This window comes from Rattus rattus, chromosome 4 (genome assembly GCF_011064425.1).
Source record: "Rattus rattus isolate New Zealand chromosome 4, Rrattus_CSIRO_v1, whole genome shotgun sequence".
In the NCBI taxonomy this organism is placed as follows: domain Eukaryota; kingdom Metazoa; phylum Chordata; class Mammalia; order Rodentia; family Muridae; genus Rattus; species Rattus rattus.
Window position 1 is genome coordinate 66,806,819 of NC_046157.1, and position 19,529 is coordinate 66,826,347.

At 36.6% G+C, this 19,529-nt stretch overlaps 1 protein-coding gene and 1 pseudogene across 1 annotated transcript in view; one reads left to right on the plus strand and one right to left on the minus strand.

Moving 5' to 3' along the window:
* LOC116897713 (roundabout homolog 2-like) overlaps positions 1-19,529 on the plus strand; it is a 1,086,199-nt gene that overhangs the window by 259,986 nt on the left and 806,684 nt on the right. The window lies entirely within an intron of this gene.
* LOC116897712 lies at positions 11,011-11,711 on the minus strand (annotated as a pseudogene).

Consider the following 19,529-nt stretch of genomic DNA (forward strand, 5'->3'; position numbering starts at 1 on the left):
TAAATTTTAAAAATCCAATAAAAAAGAAAAAAGAAGAAACTATTGCCATATATTTTTACTCTGCTTATTTTGTAATGGTGATAAAAAGAAAAACTAACATTTCTGAGTGTATTGTTATGTGGTATTAATAGTCAATTGTAGAAAATAATTTACTTAACCATACATACTAACTAGATGTTGAGTAAGCAAATAATTATTATAATTCAAATGGTGTGCATGCTAAGCATCTGATTTAGTATAGATAAGTAATAGCTTGCAATGGAAAGATGCCAATACTTTAAGAGTGATTTAGATGCATCTCGTACAATCTGAAATATGACCTCAGCTGGTAGCTTTCTTAACAATTACATTTGCACGTCCAGATACCTTGTCGCGCATGAAGATGCACTGTGGTAATCAATTTCTCTGGGTATTTAGATCTAGAACTTGATACACAAAAAGGATGCAATTATTGACAATATTTTGGATTCCTTTCCGAATAGTGAATACCCCTTTCCATTTAATGGAACCTATGTGCAAATTGTAGTTATCTGTAACCTACTGATTATTACCTGGGAATTTATCAAATTAGTCTTGCTTAAGGTTATTTATCAAGGCAATGACAGAAACAGAACTTAAATTTCTTCTTACCTATTTCAAAAATTGCATATGTTTAAATCAATATCGTTTTTATCTGTTGACATTGGCTATGGGAATTATTTTGAAGGAGATGCAAAAACATTTCTCTTTAATCTCAGCAGAACAATAAAAATATTGTATTTTTCCAAGGTGCATACTTTTCTATTGGTGTGATCAAATGCTGTGACAATAACAACATATAGACAGAAGGGTTTATTTGAACATAACAGTTACAGAGAGATAAGAGTCTCTCATTGTCATGGAGGGATGACTGGCAGGAGAGCCAGAGCAGCGAGTGGAGAGCTCACATGTTGAACTGCAAACGTTAAGCAGACAACACAACCTAGAGAGGCAAGATTCTTTACATTCTCAGAGCTTGCCCCCAGTGACATATTTCTTCCAGCATGGCCACACCTCCCCCAATCCACCCAAACAGTACCACACCCTAGGGACACAAGTTCCTTGGGTTGCTTCTCAGAATTTTGAATTTTCAGCCGCACTCCAAGATTTTCATTTTGAAATCGCCTTCAGTCCCCATTTACCTGTGCTCTTTCCTCTGCTTTAGCCCCACCTCACTTCACTACCCAGTTCTGCAGACCCACCTCCCAGTTATCTGAGGAACACAGGATCCTCTCACACGTGTTTGTTAGAACTTTGTTGGGATTGTGGTATTATAAGCTTAGAAATAAAACTTTCCTGGCTTCGAAATTGAGGGAACCGTTCCAAGAGACTGGCAATCTGGCAACTTCTAGAAGTAGCAAGTGATTCTTCATTTATACAGAGCTGGAACATGCGTCCCTCGGTACCACGAGCTCTCACAACGGAATTTTATCAAACCCTGAAAGGAGCTAGAAATCGACTTTACCCAGAGCCGATAGAAAGAAATAGAGGCACTAGTGGCACAATTCTGGGGACTCAGCATAAACATGGCTAGTTGCCAGTACATATATAGAAATAGAAATCTGACCTATGAACTTTGTGACAACAACAGAAGTCTGAGCCTCAACCTATGTGATAATTATGTCCAAAGGACCAAAACATGGTCCAACTGCCAGCTTCTCACATTTTTCTGTCCATCGACAGCTTAGAACCAACCAGAGAAAACGAAACCTGCTTCCCTCATGGGTACTCAGCTTCTAACCAGGCTACTCAGATTTTTCCATGGCAACAGCTCTTACAGGACTCATGCTAAGCCATTCCTGCTAGGCACTGAGTGCTGGTATCTGGTGACTCCGTAGGTTAAAAATAAAGTAAAAGTGAATGCATGGCTTTTAGTTTGTGTGTCTGCCTGCTTGGTTTATTTGGGAGTAGCTTTGCGTCTATAGCTGGTAAATAAGAAAAAAAAATATTTCTTCTTTACTTGCTAAAGTTCCCCAGGTAAATTCTAGTAAAGCTGGCTCTCAAAAGCCAAATCAATATGAGAACAGCATAAAAATTTATTAATATGTAGATCAACCATACGGAAATAAGAAATATAAATGGTGATAACAACCTGAGTTTATATATAATGTCAGGCTAAATAAAACAGTTTTGTTGGGGGTAAGGCAATGTATTTGTGGAGAATAAACTAAATAAAGTTTTCACACTTTTACACCTATGAAACCTCCATTGAAGTGAAATAGGACATGTTGGGAGAGGCGTACTTGAATCTGCAGGCTATTGAGGGCTCATCAGTTCAGGATAACTTGTACACTGAAAGTCAGATTTGAGGTAGGATATGTTAATTACCTTCATGTTTAAAATGGTAAGAGTAGAAGACTGAATTATCAACTAGTGAGTGGGAAGCCTGGGCAAACACAAATGAGAGCTGGGAACCTGGGAGTGTCACATTAATGAAGACAGGAGCAGGAGGTGCAGAAATACGCTACCCTGTTTCTCATTACAGACGATCCCCTTTGGTTCTGTGAAGGAGAACAGGATGTCAACAGCGGTACCTTGTAATAGAGGAGACATCACAGCGGTACAGTGGGTTTAGACTCCACTGCCTTCCACACACAGGGACTGCTCTCTAAACTGGCTACGTACTTTCTATCATTTCCCATCAGTCAGAAGCAGTCTGGAGCCGGCTTCCTGAGGCACACGCTCGACTCCTTATAAAACTGACCTGTGGGTTCTTGAGTCATTAATTGAAAAATAAAAGATTTATTGAGATTTGTTCCTCAAGTTTGTGGAGCGTGAAATCATGGTTACCTTGCACTTCCACTCTGGGCACTCTGTCCGCTTTGAATTATTTATATTGAGCTGACATAACTTTTATGAGCAGCAGAAGAAAACAACACAAAGCATGCTAATTCTTTTAAAATGAAATAAATCACTAGGCATTTAAAAATAATTTAATTTGCTTCACCCCCCAGCCCCCGTTTGAGACCTCTTACATACAGAATCTTCACACTTGTTTTTGACTGCTAAAAGGAACCATTTCTGATCATTTATACAGTTTGTCATATACTTCCTCTCAGCATCTAATTTTGATAGTTAATTTTATGCAAATGGGTTACCACTAAGTTTAATTTCTTATTTAAAACATTGCCATTTACAGTCTCAAGCGCAACGTTTTTCGCTCCACCCAACACTATGCCATCCCAAACCGCATTTCGCTATACTTCGATTCTTTTTGTGCCACGGAGGGAGGAGAAAGATTCACCATCCCATGGAGGCTTAGAGATCATCAAGAAGTGTTCCACATCCTAACCCTGGAACAGTGCAACAACACAGAACGTCACTAATGGCCTATCATTATTTGACTACATCCCTGTGGCCATTGTAAACAATTACTGTCCAAATGGCACGATGTTAATTCAAAGGTTGCCGTTATGCACTTCAGAGAGGAGGTTATAGCTCTTGCCCATCTGTTAATTCTTATTATTAGAATTTAAATTTCCTAGGGAAACAGATGGCTGTAAACTTTAACAGGTGTTTGTGGTGCACTACCTCAACTTTAAATGCTGAACAGGTATAGCTCTAAGTTTGCTGGGCTGTACAGGGAATTGGTGCTTTAAGATCTGTAGGTAAAGAATTAATTTGTTTTGAACTACCCGAAGAAAATTCAATACACTCTGCGCAGCGGTTCACATTCACTTGACATGATGCGATAGAACGAGAACTGTCAAAGAAAGAAAAAGATTTAAAGAGACTCCGAACTCTATTCTTCAAACCAGCCTACCACTTGCCCTGCTAATAAAATGCCAAACAAGAACATGATCCAAGTGTACTTGAGTAGATGGAAGCCGAACAAACGGGGAAGCATTCATGCATCAGTGACTGTTCCAGTTGTTATGTGCACAGCACAGATCATCACTGCTGTCTCAGAACAAGACGTGAATCTGCATTTGTATTCTGTACATCTTCACAATATTTTCTCCATGCATCACATTCCGCTTCGCTTGGCAATATTCTACACAGTCGAATGGAGTACTGTCTACTGCTTCATAATTCATACAGGGAAAAAATAGGGTAGAGAACAATATGAGAGCTCGCTTGTGTTTATATATATATATATATATATATATATATATATATATATACACATTGTATATATGTTATAAAAGTAATGGATATATTTAAATTCCAGAAACATAGAATTCTATAAATCCCTTATTAATATACAACATGTAAGTTTTTTAAATCATCTACATAATAATTTATTTTACCCAATTCGAAAGTGACTCTAACTCTGATTCCCAGATCCTTAACTTATTTCAGCACACAAGGGTGACTTGACACACATTTGTGTCTCAAAAATATTTCTTGAGTTTTCTAGATGGGTCATAGCTTCAAAGAGACAGACAAGATCAAGTACTTTTTAAATGATTATGAATAGAGTTGTAAAAGGTAGAGTTCTTCATGTTATAGGTTTATTAAGATTGTTGCTGATTCCCCCACACACACATTAATTCTTTTTGTGTTGACTCAATAAGTGTATAACAATAGGAATAAGAATTTGTTGAAAATTGGCGACCACAGTACGTTTCTATTCTATCAGCTTTCAGTTCATAGAGATTGTGGGCTAACTGATTTGTTGACATTTTCTAATCTTCCTTACTTCTCTTAGTCTGTGAACTCAATACCATTCTCATGTGACTTACATTATTGAAAGACTTCAGCAGTAAGAACGATATGATGCCATTTTGTTCTGAAATATAACTAAGAATGACTCTCAAAAATTATAATCCTTATCTCTGATGTAGGTTCTTCCATAGTCACATGTAAATAATTGAACTGGTTGTCAGGAGGTATAGCCATCTGCCAAATCTCCTTCCAGGACCTTACTATGACCTCACTCCATCGTCCTGTACTTAGGGAGTTTGACAGCCCGGTCCTCTATGGTAGGTTTCAAGATAATTTTTCTAATGAAAAAGACAAAAATATCCAGAAGGATCAATGAAAGAGAAGCTTCTACTCTCTTGATGGTATTTTATTTTTCTCTCAATGAAGGTACTTGGCCCCCTCTCCCTTTTCCTAATCTAACTTTTGCCCCCTTGTCCTAAAGATAGTGAGAATCTTTGCTGATATGAGTCCCCAGAAATCCACTGTTCATTGTACTTTACCTACACAATAGCTTTGGCAAATAATGACCCTAAAAGATTCTCTTCAAATTGCCTGACTTGAGTGTATGCTGCGTGTTTCCTAGCGAAATCCTAACTGATGAAGTCTCTAAATGATAAGTAAAACAATTTAAAGTATACAAAGTTTTAAACTACACCTATTTGCTACTTTGAGTTTCCTAAGTGACAGATATTGGGAGAAAGTGGTTGAGAAATTCTTATCTATTTTTTTCTTCAACATGGAAATTTCAGTTTATTTGTAACTATTTTAAAGTTAAGCAACTTATTTAGAATTGAGGAGAAAATAATATAGCTGTTCTTTTGAGAAATGGATGCTGTCAAGGCTTTATTACCAAAAGGAAGCACCAAAAGTAATCAAGGCTCTTTTGCAAAATGGAATGTGTACCTTCCTGTCAAATTCCATTAGCTTACAGGTTTGAATTATAGTTCTATTTCGCAAAATAGTATGATGGAATGAGACATAATATTAGAAGCTTAGATTTCTGTTCAAAATTACCTTTTCTTTCTGCTTGGGGAAAAACATTCTGAAATATATTCTTCTAATCAATTGTTAATAGTGAATTCTGGGCCCACCTGCACCAAATTGGCTGTTCTCAGAATAGAACACCTTGATATTCCAAAGAGAATGCCTTTGCTTTCCTATTTGTGCATAAGCAAGCTGCAAGGTGAACTTCTTGCAAACCAATGGGGAAGTGATATTTTTATATAGCTCATAAATTCAGCATTTCCCCCTATTGGCTACATATCACCATATGAATGCATCCTCCAGCCATTCAATTATGTACCACAGATTCTCAGGTAGGCAGAAGTATATAAAATATCTCAAAAACAATGCACAACAGCTAAATGTGTTATTGTGGTTGGTATGCTGTAGGTGTGTGTGTGTGTGTGTGTGTGTGTGTGTGTGTGTGTGTACGAAGATAAAGACACGTGTACACACATGTATGTTTAGGCAAGATGTTAATGTCTGGTCATGAAAGCTGTATCCTCTTATCTCTGCCTTACTAGCACTGATATTTCAGGAAGGCTCAGGTTTTGCTTGTATTCATGCATCTTTATTATTACATAGTAAGTATTTTGCATTAAGTTATCTCATCACATTTCAGTAGGATACTTGTAAATGAATAAAACAGGGGCTATCCCATAGATCAATATAATTGACAATTTATTAGTTCATCTAGCAATTTTTGCAGATAATGAAATGGACTAAAAATGTCTACTGGAATCATTGCTAATATGAAGTTACCATTAGTTATAAACAGCTTTAAATAAAACCTCGACCACAGATGTAATTTTTAAAATAGCCTTTGCTCACTTATTAGAGATAATACTTGTAAGTCTTCATCCTTCCCTTGGGCTGAGGATTAAGTTAAAGTTGTTATAAGTTTCATACAACAAAGTCTAGCATAGAATATTTTGTAGTTGTCAGTTTGTACTTGTGTGTTACAAGAGTCTGTATTTGTCTTTTGTAAAACTGTTAATCAGAAAAAAAGGGGGTAACAGATAAAAGAATAATATGGGCTGGAGGCACTTAAAGGATTTAAAAATAAGTAGGTGGGAGAGCACCCTCATAGAGGCAAAGGGGAGGGAGGAGAGGGTGGATGTGGGATGTGGGATTTGTGGAGGGGTAACCAGCAGTGCAATATCATTTGAGATATAAACGAACAGAAAGATGAATAAAAGAGAAAGGGAGATAATCATGCTGGAGTAGAGGCAAGGAAAGGTAGTATGTATATTTGAAGAAGAGAGAGTTCCAGCAAGCAATAGACATTCCTGGAGGTTCCTTCAAGAATACGAAGCCACCATCCTCTAGTTTTGCATAGACAAGAGAGAACAATGGGACCCTTCTGCTTGCTTCTGTCAGCTACCAGAATTATCTAGTTACATGGTAACTTTCTTTAGCTGTCCTGTGGATTATTCATTTCACTATTTAGCTTCGTCTCAACAATAGTCTGATCATCAAAATGGTCTATACATGGCTTTCACTTACAGATTTCTGTGCTTTCTACCTTATTTTTTTTCCTGGCTGCTACCCATAGCTCTGATATCATTAGCTGCATTACCATTTCAACAATATCTCAAGCTTTGGGTTCAGTCTTCTACTTGATACAGGTAACATTAAAGGAGCAGAAATTCCTGCATCTGTACACACATGTTAAACTAGCACCACATACTTCTGAATCACATGTGCATGTTCAACTATTTCCCAATCCACTTTGTTTTCATTTGCAAAGGGAGAGACCTTGAAGTGAACAACAATACTGGTACCCAATTTTCGCTGAAATATTTCACTGTGCTCATTTCCAAGCACAGCTAAAATTGTCTCATGCTTGCCAACTCTACGACCTCTTATAGTACCTATTAGCTACTAAGCACAAAGCCTGACCTTTTCTTTTCTTTTTGTTTACTATTATTAATTACTTTTATTTTTTTACATTCCAGTTGTTAAACCCCTCTTGATTGCCCTCCAACAGTTCCTCATCCCTTTCTTCCTCCCCTCTTTCTCCAAGAAGGTGTCCTCACTCCCCTATGAGGCCTCCTCTCTCCCTGAGGTCTCCAGTCTCTCAAGGGATAGGCAGTTCTTCTCTCCCTGAGGCCAGATCACTTTTTCCCTGCTGCACCAAGACCACGCATTGGTAGTTTTTTTTATTTGGTGAATCACTGCCTTCTTTTACTGTCTGTCATTGTGGCTGTCTTCACTTACCTTCTAATATTGAAACAATTTTATAGTTGATAATTTGTGCATATTACTGTTCATTAACATCCAATGCTTTGTGTGTGTATGTGTGTGTGTGTGTGTGTGTGTGTCCATTTGTCTCACGGTAGATGTCTGGATTTGTATTTGGGCATGCCAATCTAAAAAGGCACTGAGGAACCTTCATCAAGTACCCTGGAGTCCAAGAGTTTGTTATTTTCTTTCTTTTCTTTTGTTTTGTTTTGCTTTATTTTCTTTATTAACTTGAGTATGTCTATTTACATTTCGATTGTTATTCCCTTTCCCAGTTTCCCGGCCAACATCCCCCTAACCCCTCCCCCTCCCCTTCTCTATGGGTGTTCCCCTCCCCATCCTCCCCCCCCATTACCACCTTCCCAGTTATTTTCTTTCTTATGTTAAACCTTCTAAGCTCCTTTCTTTCCTGCTTGAGAAAGAGTCAAGAGAAAGAGCTTGGGTCTTGGGCTTCCCCTTGCCTAGCACTGACAAGCCATTTCATTTTAGAAGCCTCACATCTATTTAGAAGCCTCACCTTTCTCATACACCTAGAATGCAGTTTCCCAAAGCAATAATATCTTCAGTTGTATTCTGTAGACATGTCATTAATGTTAGTCAACACTGTTTAACATGTTTTAATTGGTAAGAACACTCAGCCTCAGAGTGTTATATTCTCAATACACAAGGAAAAGGACATAAATTATTTTTCATATCTGGAGATCTTACTTTAATGCAAATTTTGGGATATAACAACTATCGCCATTAATATGCAAGATAACTTGTCATAATAATCCCCTTAATAATTAACTTTAGGCCAAAACCTCCACCAGCTGCTGAGTCTGAGCAGAGAATGAACAATTGCACGAAGGTTTCAAATGGCTTCATTTTTTTATGTAAGAAGCCTTACAGTTGTAAAAATAGAGAAGAAGTAGCTAATAAAAAGTCTGCTACAAAATATTTTATTTTGTATTGAATAGTAATGTAATGAGCATAAAATTGAAATAAGTACATCTTTGACAGTTCAGTTGTATGTGAACATTAAAATTGATTCACTTTCATCTTTGTGTTAATTAAATGTAGTCTTTTGAAATACATTAAAATTAATCTTTATGTTTATGAGTATCTTCTTATGTGTATGTAAATATATCATGTATGTTCCTGGTGCCATCAGAAGACAAAACAGGGCATGAACTCCTTTAAGTGATGAGAACCTAACAGAGGCTCTTTGCAATAGCAATATCCTGCTCTTAACTGCATATATATATGTAACATTAAGTGGATTTGATATTTTAAATTAAACCCCTAATTCAAAAGTAGAAGAGGTGATTTTAATTCATCAGAGAAATCATAAATTTTCGATTCTCTGAATAGATTTCTCTTGGTTTACACACTTTTCAAAACCATTACTGTAAATAACTACATAATAGAGGCAAACCAAATCTGAATCAGACACAACACCTTTTCTTGAGGACTGTGTATCAAAATTAGTGAAAGACAAGAAAAAAAGATGAATTTTAATTCTGGATTTACATTTCAGTAGAAGAGTAGATTCTGAAAGAGAAAAAGGAATTAGATCTGTCTTAGATGAACAGTTTCAATTATATTATGATGGTGAGTTTGGGATTAGATTTCATTAAAAAATAATATTTTAGAAATAAAAGCAAAAATTCCAAATGAAACCACTACTGTAATAGAAATCTCCAATATGTTGCATTGGGTTAGATTTTGAACAAATCCTCAGAGGTTAGAAGTCAACTTAGGAAGTCTCTTTTTGAAATAAATAAATGTATGTAATGTAACTCTTACTCTTATCAAAAGTCCCGTAAATAAATGCTTTCACTATACATTGTGAATTGAATTTCTCACTCAGATGTAGGATTCTCAGCATTTTCTGGTGGGGAAATTACCTTGGAGAGATTATCCAACCACATTCAGTAAATGGAAAAGCAAAATAAACATCTTAAGACCTTGGTATTAGCTTTTGTTCCTCTTCTAGTTCTCCATTCAATGTTAAATACTTCAGATCTCTATTTAAAAACTTGATCGCAGAAGCAATCTGACAATCATATGTTAACACAGCCATAATTACCTGTAGAGTATATTGTCACTAATATCATCATTTCCTTTGTAAAGGCTGAGTTAAAATTTTGCAAACTTAAAAAGAAATAACCCATTCCAGGCTATTATTGGGGCCCTTTCATACCTTCTGGAACCTGGTGTTAAGTCATCAAATATTTGAAATATAAAGAAATAAAGCAAATACTGACCTAGAATTTTTTTCGCTACTTGTTAGCTTTCATGGTGTTAAAACACGTTAGACACAATACTGGAAAAGAAAAATAATCAGTAGTCTTACCCAGGTATGAATCTCTGCTCAACAATGACAAGTCTAAAAAGCCGTATCTGCTGGTATGGTGCAGTTGTGCGTGCCGTAGATGTCATGGTAGTAAACCAACTGCATTCTGATTGGAATACAGATGCGGATGCTTGCAGCTAACCATCCGCAGGGACTCCAATGGAGGAGTTAGGGGAAGGAAATGAAGGAGGCGAAGGGGTTTGCAACCCCTTAGGAAGAACAACAATATCAACCAACCAGACCTCCCAAAGCTCCCAGGGACTAAACCCCCAACCAAAGAGCACACATGGAGGGACTCGTGGCTCCAGCTGCATATGTAGCAGAGGACGGCCTGATCTGGTATCAATAGGAGGGAGGCCCTTAGTCCTGTGGAGGCTCGATGCCCCAGTGTAGCAGACACTTAGGTGGGAGGAGGTGAGTAAGTGGGGGAGCACCATCATGAGGCAGGGGAAGGTGGAAAGGATAGGGAATTTATGTGTGTAGGGAATTGGGAAGGGGAATTACATTTGAAATAAAAATAAATAAAATAACCCAAAAATATACATTTAAAAAAAAAAGTTCTACTTAGCAGAATGAAACTCTTTCTTAGCACCAATAAAGGGCTCAAGAATCCTTGACTAGGTAGGTCATGGGACCCACAGAAGTTCTTACTGTTATTTTGCTAAATGGATATAGTATTAAAATGACCTCTATTTTCATTGTTATGCCCATGGATCAAGGCATCTCCCAACTCCCATCATCTAAGAGTGATTGTTTTTTTACATTTCAATTTTTTTCTTTAAAAGGAGTGAGTTGTGTACAGGGGGGTTAAATGCTTTCTAGACAAGAAAAAAACCTGTGCTAGAACCAACTTATTCATCATCATCTTCTTCTTCATCGTCTTCCTCTTCCTCCTCTTCCTCATCTTCTTCATCCTCTTCGTCGTCTTCCTCTTCCTTCTTTTTCTTGCTCTTCTCAGCCTTCACCACCCCTTTTTTCGCTACCTCAGGTTTTCCTTTAGCTCTGTAGGCAGCAGTATCCTTCTCATACTTCTTCAGATTGGCGGCCTTCTTCTCATAGGGCTGCTTGTCATCCGCGGCAGTGTTGTTCCACATCTCTCCAATGGATAAGCCAGGATGCTTGCCTTTGATTTTTAGGTGGTACTCAGAACAGAACAAGAAGAAGGCCGAAGGAGGCCTCTTGGGGGCATTGGGGTCCTTGAACTTCTTTTTGGTCTCCCTTTGGGGTGGAGGAGAAGGAGGTTTTCATTTCTCTTTCATAATGAGCCTTGTCACCCTTTGCCATATCTTCAAATTTCCCCCTTTTCTTTAGCAGACATGGTCTTCCACCTCTCTGAGCACTTATTGGAGAACTCTGAGAAGTTGACAGAAGAATCCGGGTGCTTCTTCTTTGTGCAGGTTTGCACAAAGAATGCATATGAGGACATTTTGCCTCTCGGCTTCTTAGGATCTCCTTTGCCCATGTTTAGCTGATTTTCGTCCTCGAGGCACAGAGTCGCCCAGTGCCCATCCGGCTCTCGCTTGCCCCGGCGCTGTCTTTATGGAGCTCAATGTACTGCCTCTAAGAGTGATTTTGAAGGTAGAAAATTATGACCCCTAAGACCCACAAGTAGTCACTGTGCAAAGAATAAGAAATTGTGGAGTACTCAGTCCTAAGTGGGAGTCTATATCTCACCCTTATTCCCAAGCCTTAGGGATCCTTATGAAAAAGAGGGTAGAAGACAGTGGTGATGGATTATACCAACCAAATAAAGTCTATATGGTATTACACATAGTATCTGTGCAAGATCATACCAGACAATATCCCAACATAGAGTGGGGGAGCTAATGGCAATTGTTACCAGATGAAGAAAAAAAATTGGCTTTCTTTAGAGAGTGATTCTGGTAAGTTCACCACACTAGAGGGCAGGTCCCATTTCCAGGAATATTTGGGGCAACAGCATTGAGACTCTCTGGGCTATAAACACGGAGGGCAAAGAGTGAATATGCAGCTGGATAGAGTCCAGGGTAGATTTGGATGTGTATAGCCTGGGAAATAAATGTGATCCAATACTATGGAATATTCAAAGAAGCCATAAAAAGTGATTTTACAAAAAATGGCCATCTCAATAGATTTTACTCATAGTTAATGTATAGTGAAGTGACTCACAGTCACGTTCTTCCATAGAGATTATTTTGATTTCAGATTAAGCAGAATTTTACTTTAGCTAACATGAGATTAAAGGTTTTGTTACAAGAATATCAGATAGAAGGCTAAATTTATGACAAAAATGATTCTTCCTTTTAGGGATGCAGCCTACTATTTTTGGAACAGAAATTTAAAGACATGAAGTATGGGAAACTGACATGTCAGAATGAAAAATGATTTAGTGCACACATGACTGAGAAAAACTTCACCTTAGAAACACCTTACAAGCCAGACTCAGAATAGCAAGCCAACAGCAATCATTTTGAAGAATAATTAAACTAATGTCCAGAAGCCCAGACAATGTGTTATGCTCAGAAATGATCTTAAAAGGTATTAGCTAAAATGCACAATCTCATCATATGCTATTGCATTTCAAAATTTAAAGACTAACGTCTTTAGTATGGATGAAAAACAGACTATTCAGGTGTTTGACTAAAAGTACCCTTCCCTATTCTGTGCATACCTAAAAGAGGTTATGGTGGTTGCAAATCAACTACATCTGGAATCTTTTTTATTAGTAAAGAAATTTCTCTTAATGTTAGGTGAATGGAATGGATATAAGATAAATTAGTAAATTTAATAGTCGGTTGATTTAGTATGATTTTTCTATATCAGAAACTGGAGTTTTCTGGACAGATTTATGTCTCTAATTTACATGTGTGCACGTGTGTGTGTGTGTGTGTGTGTGTGTGTGTGTGTGTTTGAAAATAATCATTGAGTATATTTCCTATCCATTCTCATTTCTGATTCTTTCATAATCTCATCAGCTAGCATCCCTAGTGAAACACTATACATAAATGCACCATGTATAGTTCATTAATTTCTCTATTCAGTGTCAACCATAAATTAATGCTTGTCTAGCATTTTATACCTAATAAATTTGATAATAACATAACAATGTTCTTGAATATCTTGCTTTAAAAATTTTCTGAAGAAATTAAATGAAGGAAAATATATAGATATGATTGAGAAAAAATATATAAATATGTTATATATAAACATACATGTAAATATATATTGTCATAGATGCATATATAATTATGTGTATATAACACATGTATACCATCTGTTACATATATGTATACATATACGTATGTATGTATACACACACACACACACACACACATAGTGGTATAATTAAGAAAATGCACGACTGTTTCCTGTAAGTTATCATTCCATGTGGATATGCTCTAATTGTTTGTCTGTCAGCAGCACGGTGTTACCGTGCCTGAGACTCACCTTGTGTTCCGCAGGCCATGCTAGCATGGCCCCATGCTGCGTTAGTCCCAAGCACTCTATAGCCTAGCATGACTTCCTGTCATGGACTCTGCCCACACTCCCAACAACCCAGTGAAATCATTACTCAACAAACTGTAACCCAACAGCCAGATTTATATATTAAATACTCAATGTAGAATACATCCACACAATTAACTTACAACCAATTGATAAGGATATAAACCGCCCACCTAGATAAGATAAATTTGCCTGAAGAAATCCATCCCTGAAGAAATATTCATAACAACCTGTATCTATGTAGAGATGCATGGCGAGGATTGTTTAAGGCTGCTTCCATATTGCTTCTCCCTTTCTGCTCCTCCCTCTCCTTCTTAAATCCTCTGTTCCCACCTCCCTTTCTTCTCGTCCAATGACAGGCCTCGTTTTATCTTGTACCTACCTTCACCTGCATCATGACACTGAGAAAGTGAGGGACAGAGAGGGGAGGGACAGCAGAGATTTGAGACAGACTTTTCTTTTTATAGTAACAGGAATTGTTTTTGTTTTTTTTTCTTTTAGCTTGTTTGAGCATCTTTAGTCTTTTTTCTGCTGTATATATTAGACACAGCAGCCATGAGCTTCTAGGGATCCCCCTGGCTTCGTCTCCTCTATAGGAAGACTGATATTATAGACATGTATACAACATATCTGGAGCTTGATTTTAAGCATGCGAATGGAGGTCCTCACAATTGTGCAGCAAGCACATTTACTCTTGGATACAGCGGCTCAGCTCTTTATAATTTTCTAAAGAAGCAATTCTGTTTGTCCTCAAGTTCCTCAAGCTAACACACCCTGCTTCTTGATTTGCAGGCCCAGTGGCTTTCTCTTCATTCCTATCACGTCTCTCAATCATCAGTTCAAATACTTCAATCATCTTGGCATTTTCATTGATTTGAATTAATTGGTGTGCAGATAATTAATACACAATCTCATTTTCTTCTTTCCTGATCCAGAATGTCACAATATTAACTTCTAACAACCTTTTTTATTGTCAATAACACATTTAAGACAGCAAAGTAAAAATAAATGATAGGCTTCAGGTTTTACTCTATTTTGTAAACTTTCTAATCTTTCACAGGAAAGTAAGCTCTCTGATGCTTGAAACAAAACTGCAGCAAAATCCTCACAGAGAGAAATTAAGTAGTTGCTTTAAGAAAATTGACATATTACTTCCTATTTATATAATGGCTATGAAATATTATAATATAAAGTCCAATATAATAGTAATGATTCCTTTCAGGAAAAAAACAGAGGTTTTGGAGATTATTTACATATATCTATAAATTAGAAACAAGTAATGAAATAATCTTGGTACTATACTACATTACATAATTGTTCAGTATTCTGAGAATATATATATATATATGTGTATATGTGTGTGTGTGTGTGTGTGTGTGTGTGTGTGTGTGTGTGTGTGTAGGGTGTGTGTCTGTGTGTGTTTGTGTGTCCCAAGTCATTGCAGAAACAGGGGCTTTAGTGACCTGTCTTATACTTTAAAATCTTTTTTTTGTAATTTTTTAACCTTATAACTGAATGAGGAGAAATATATACGGTCTGGTTTTTTGCATTGAAAAAATTTCATACAAGCTTGATACAGCGTTTGAAACATGTATGTTTGTCGATTCCAATCCCACATCCCTCCAAAAATGTCTTGAAAGTGATTTTTCATCAATCAATATTGATTTTGCCTTTTAAAAACTTATCTTTCATTCAGTCATTTCCTTCTCTCTGGAGGTAAACAAATCACTGACCCCAGATCCTGACAGCTTTGAAAAGCAATCTGAGCTGAATCAACTTAATGGCATGATCCTACAGCATTGAGATCCATTGCCTGCCTGCATCCAGCAAAGTTAAATTTGGGGGAGGGGGAAGACCTGTTATATCTCCTATAAAATACATCTACCTGAAGCACTGACAGCCCGGCAGTTGTGCAGGAGGTATTTCTGTCCACCTCAGCAGGGGACATGAAGCCTTACTGCAGTCTAGATAAAGGAAGACAGAGATTTTTACCAACTCTAGCATCTTCTTCCAAATTTGGTTTTCAGGTGTTCAGCAATTTATCCACTAAATCAGTAACAGGAACCTGATTCCTAAGATTACTCTTTGTCCTCCTTGAAGTGCAGTTAGGGAATATGCATAGATGAGCCTATAAGAGCTCCGGCTTGATGCTGTAAAACTGCCTCTGTCATTAGCACTGACTTTTTACTCATTTGGTTTTCTTCTGAAGAGAGGGGAAAGTCAAGTGCCCAAGCAGAAAATGGTTATATTAGTAGTACTTTGGGATCAACTATGATTCTGTTCTCTTCTTTGAAGTAGACAGAAATATGGGTCTCTTTCTATAATTATATACATTCTTCCTTTTGATTATGATGCAACACATTTCATAACAGTTGATAAAATGTATCATTTTTAATGTTTCCTTTCATGTTTCATATTTGGCTTGAGAGTGGCTATGATAATGTCATTCAATTAGCTTGATTCTTTAAATAAAATTTTTATCTTAAATAACTGAAGAAACCACATTTCCCAGAAACTAATCTAAGGAGAAAAGAAATCTATTTAAACCAGCAGACGCTGCTTTATTCTCGAGGCTGGTAGACATTTAGAGTCTCCGGCTGCACTCCAGCCCTCTCTGTTAACACATCCCCAGGTGATTTTCCAGCACATGAATATTTGAGAAGCACCGCTTTAACAATCCTTTGAATACATGCATAACAACTCTTTGATGGCAAGCTATTGTTTTTTTACTGCTAAACACTAACCTAGGTGGTTTTTAGATTTTGTTCCAAGATAATAATTTAATCTTTTGATGATATGCTTAAACATAGTGATTTCTGATCCTAACAAGCTTTGTATATTTTTTAAAGTACTAGGAAGCCTATATATTGGCAAGCATATATTTATATAGCGATTTCTCAAGGCTAAATGATATATTGTTAAGCTCAGAACATCTAATATATCTTAAATTTTTATAAGTATAGCTACAGAATGTGAATTATCGGAAATAATGTTTCCTGTTATTTTATAATGTTTCAATTTATACAGATTCACCTTACATATACTTAAACAAGCATGTAGAGTGAAACAAACAGGTTATGACAAAACGACAATGGTTCTAATAATAGACCAATAGTGACAGTTCCATGAGTTCCCTAGGGCCAGGCCTGACCCTAAAGAAGTTATCAGCATCAAACGTAGAATTTTATGTAGTTTATCTTGGATTTTCTAAGTTGTTACAATTGCAACAATGGTAAATTCTAAGTTTATTCCTAGCAACAACGTCCATAACATATGAAAAACATAAATTACCTTAATTTAATTTAAAATTGTTCCAAAAGTAGTGACCTCAAATTTATGAAGATAACATGATTATCCAGAATGCTGTTTGCTGATATTAGTATTAGAATCAGAATGATTACTTTCTACTTTTGCTATGAAGAATATTTTATTTTTGCAAAGTTATAAATTACTTTAAATATAAGTTCTTTTTAAGGTTTATTATATATAAAATATTCATGGAATTTTATAAATTGAAAAAATTTATCTTTTCTTTTGAAATTATAATAAAAGTACAATATTTTCCCTCTTTTCTTTCTACTTACACTACCATATACACATTTCTGTTCTTCAGAATCATATCCTCTTTGTTTATTGTTATTGTGTGTGTATATATATGTATATACACATACATATTTCTAAATTTAGCCAGATTTTAATACTATAGGAAATCAAATCCAGGTACATTGTTACATAGTTGTTCAATGATTTTGTTATTGAAAAATATGTGTTAATTTTACAATAATATAAATTAGATTTTTACTTTTTCCACTAAAATTAAAATATGTGTAACGTGCCTCATTTAGTTTGTATTATTATACATCAAAATTAAGACATTTCTAGGTAGTTTTTTTATGTGATTCTCATTTGATCCATAAATATGGAGATATCAACTATATTAATGAGATTAAATCAAATTATATAAAAATTATTACTATGAATGATAATGGTCTGAGTTGAAGTGACTGCAGAGTATCTATTTTAAAGTTATTTCCTTTTTACATTCACATGTATTAGATGTTTTAAAATGCTAGCTTACTTTCTTATTTATACTCCTGTAATTTCAGAATTTAGGAAGTAGAAGCAGGAGAATTAGAAGTTCAAAGTCAGCCTAGGCTGTTTTGAGTTTAAGGCCATTCTAGACTACATGAGAAAACAATATCAATAGCATGATTTAGAACATTTAGGAAACAGTATTTATCTTTTGTTAAAAACTAGAAACATCATGTAAGTGAGTTTCTAGTATATGTTTAGATTGTAACTATTAGAGTAGGTAAATATTAGTCTAGAATGTTCTCTAACAGCAACAAGTGTATTCCAGCAACACTGTTTCCTCTTAAATGAACTACAAGAGAGCCAATGTCTATGTGTGAACCTCAGAATCCTCCAGTCTTGTGATGGGTAGCAATCAGGGAAGGCAACCAAGGAAATACTATCTACCCCTGCCATTCTTCCTCACGATCCAGCCTTGCCCAGATGCTCAAAAAATAAACAAAAAGACACCATTGTACGTCAACTCCTCTAACCTCAGTTTTTATTATACTTAATATTATATCTTACTGCGAGAGGCTTCCATCTCACGGCCTAGCACATAAGTGAACGTGAATCCTTATTTCCAGACCAAATAGAATGTATGCCTTGTTTTCCTATGTCTTCCTCTGTTTCTGATCCCATAGCTTTAAAGTCCTTGCCCTCTTACCCCAATGCTTACTCTAGCTCATAGTAGAAAAAAATACTGGGTTTTTTTTTTTTTTTTTTATTATTAACTTGAGTATTTCTTATATACATTTGAATGTTATTCCTTTCCGGTTTCAGGCAAACATCCCCTCCCCCTCCCCTTCCTTATGGGTGTTCCCTCCCACCCCCCCCCCATTGCTGCCCTCTCCCCAACAGTCTAGTTCACTGGGGGTTCAGTCTAGCAGGACCCAGGGCTTCCCTTCCACTGGTGCTCTTACTTAGCAAATTTGTCTCAGTTCTGTTAGTTTTCCAATACTCTATCCAGAAATAGATAACTGATATAATCAATTAATAAATAGGAAAGGTTTATTTTGACTCATGCTTATTAAAGTTTCACCCGATAGCTGCTTAGTACACCTTTGCCTTTGAGCCTCCGCTCCATCAACTCATCATGACAGTGAATATAAAGTGAAACAAGATGGTCACCTCCTGGTGGCCAGGCACAAATAAGGAAGAAAGGATGAGGGCCCCAGTACAGGGTATTATGGTACCACTCTGAGGTCTCAATTATTTTGTTCTTTCCTTTATTGGGTATTTTCTTTATTTATATTTATTTTTTAAAATATTTACTTATTTATTTATTTATTTATTTATTTATTTATTTATTTATTTATTTATTATAAGTACACTGTAGCTGCCTTCAGACACACCAGAAGAGGTCACCAGATCCCATTATTGATGGCTGTGAGCCACCATGCTGGTGCTGGGCATTGAACTCAGGACCCCTGGAAGAGCAGTCAGTCCTTTTAACCACTGAGCCATCTCTCCAACCCCTTACTTACATTTCAAATGTTATCCCCTTCCCCAGTTTTCTGCCTCCCCTGCTTCTGTGAGGGTGCTCCCATACCCACCCACCCACTCCCACCCACCACCCTATACTGGGGAATGGAGCCTTCAGAAGACCCAGGGTCTCTCCTCCCATTGGTGCACAACAAGGCCATCCTCTGTTACATATGTGTCTGGAGCACCAGTTGTTCTATGTGTTCTCTTGGGTTGATGATTTTATTAATTATTACCATGT